Genomic DNA, 2,019 nt, shown 5'->3' on the forward strand with positions numbered 1-2,019 from the left:
ATTTGTTTGGGAAAATTGTGAGTTTGATTTTGAATACACAAGTCTTTTAAATATTTAGCATATGCAGAGACTTGTTTAATTGCATCTATGAGGGGTAAATTAATTTTTACTTGTTTAAATATTTCCTACATTTCCTCCTACTATGGGCCCCTCTTTCTAATTGCCGATGAGGTCTCGGGGTTCACCAATGCCCGAGGATACGGAACGGTTTTATTCATTGGGCCCATCTCCTTGGCGGTTGGTGTTCCTGTTTTAATTTCAGTTTCAAGTTTTTCTTTATTTATCTGTTTCGGTTTATTTTCGGTTCAATTTCAACCTCATCGTCACTCTTCCCATCTTCCCCTAAGTCCTCCACCACACCCTCAACCAAAGGTGGTGGAGCTACCCCATTATTATATACCTTTCCACTCCTAAGGGTACTTACCTGGTTGACATGGGCACTGTTATCGTTTAAAGAACTGCTACTCTGATGACTCGGATTCTTCAAGGTGTCACTTGGTAGCTTTTTCGGATCTTTCTTCAAGGTGGCCAACTCTGCAGCCAATTGGCTCATCTTTTTGTCTCTCGCAGTGTTCGCCTTTTCTTGAATCTCCATTCTTCGGCTCAAATCTTTCAATAATGTCATAATATCCGAATATTGTGAAGAACTTTGACCCTGAGTTGCCCCTTGACTTTGTTGACCTTGTTGATAATTCTTCTGATAAGTCTTGTTGTAACCCCCCGACTCCTTTTGATTATACCCGCTTTGACCATTACCCCGCTCATTCCCATACTGCCTTTGATTTGACTGATAACCTGCTTTTTGGGTGTTACCTTAAAAATTCGGGTTTTGTTGTGTGCTTGGGTTTCCATAACTGAAGTTGGTGTGGTTCCGGAGTTCCGGGTGATAGGTGTTTGAGTGCATATTCCCATTGTTGTACCGCTTCTCACCCTGAACAAAATTCACCTCCTCTTCTTCCTCTTCTTCATCTTCCATCACAACTCCAAAAGTCGTCACCACATGGCCTATTCCACCACAACCCTAACAAACTGGATACACCTTTCCCGACTTACCTTTCTCCTTAACTCCTACCCCCATCAACTGATCTAGCTTTCTTTCCATCCGAACCATTCGATCATCATACTCTCCACTATCCACGGCTTTCACAACCGCCCTTTTAACCATGCGGTTTGACTGAGCTTGTCTCTTTGAGTTCATCGCGTGCTGCTCTAAATGTTGCCAATCTTCATTCTCATCATTGGTAAAAAACGACCCATTTGAGCTCGACTGAAGATTGCGCACATAATCGCTCGACAACACGCCGTGAAACGCTTTTATCAACTCCCACAGTGCTATCCCATGATAAGGACAAGTCCTCTATAACCTCTTGAATCTCATGAAAGCTTCATGGAATGTTTCGCCCGATCCTTGCTGAAAACTATTGATCAAAGTTCGGGCCTCGGACGTTCTTTGTGGTTTGTAATATTCATCCAAAAACTGCTGAGCCAGATCTTGCCACATGTAAATACTTGCTGGCGGTAAGGATAAGAACCACTGCTTTGCTAGATCTTTGAGATTGAACTGAAAAACCACTAGCTTGACTTCATCTACAGTGAACCCTTGACTTGAGATGGTGGCACAAACAGCATTAAATTTGCTCAAGTGTAGGTATGGCTCTTTCGATGCTTTCCCATGAAAAGTAGGTATCCAGGTCAGGTTGCTTTGTCTTATCGAAAATGTTCTTCCTTCTCTAACCGGGATCACAATGGGAAGCGGGTTCGTGGCCACTTGTGGAATGAAGTGGCTTTGAACTCCCCGAACGGGCGGTGGAACGAATGCCCTCGAGACGCCATTATCAAACTCATATTTGGGAAATTGCGACTTGGGAATTTCTTGTCTTCTTTGGGCTCGACGGTTTCTCAATGGTTAAACGAGCTCGGGTGTTCGGTTTGGGAGGGGGGTTGTTGTCTTCTAAAATACCGACCCCCTTGAGCACCCTTTCATATTCAAACTCGACCCGATTGTGTGGCGGTTCAGAC

This window comes from Bidens hawaiensis, unplaced genomic scaffold, assembly GCF_021521415.1.
Source record: "Bidens hawaiensis isolate Kalapana, Puna unplaced genomic scaffold, B.hawaiensis_p1.1 tig00010926_1, whole genome shotgun sequence".
Taxonomy (NCBI): Eukaryota; Viridiplantae; Streptophyta; class Magnoliopsida; order Asterales; family Asteraceae; genus Bidens; species Bidens hawaiensis.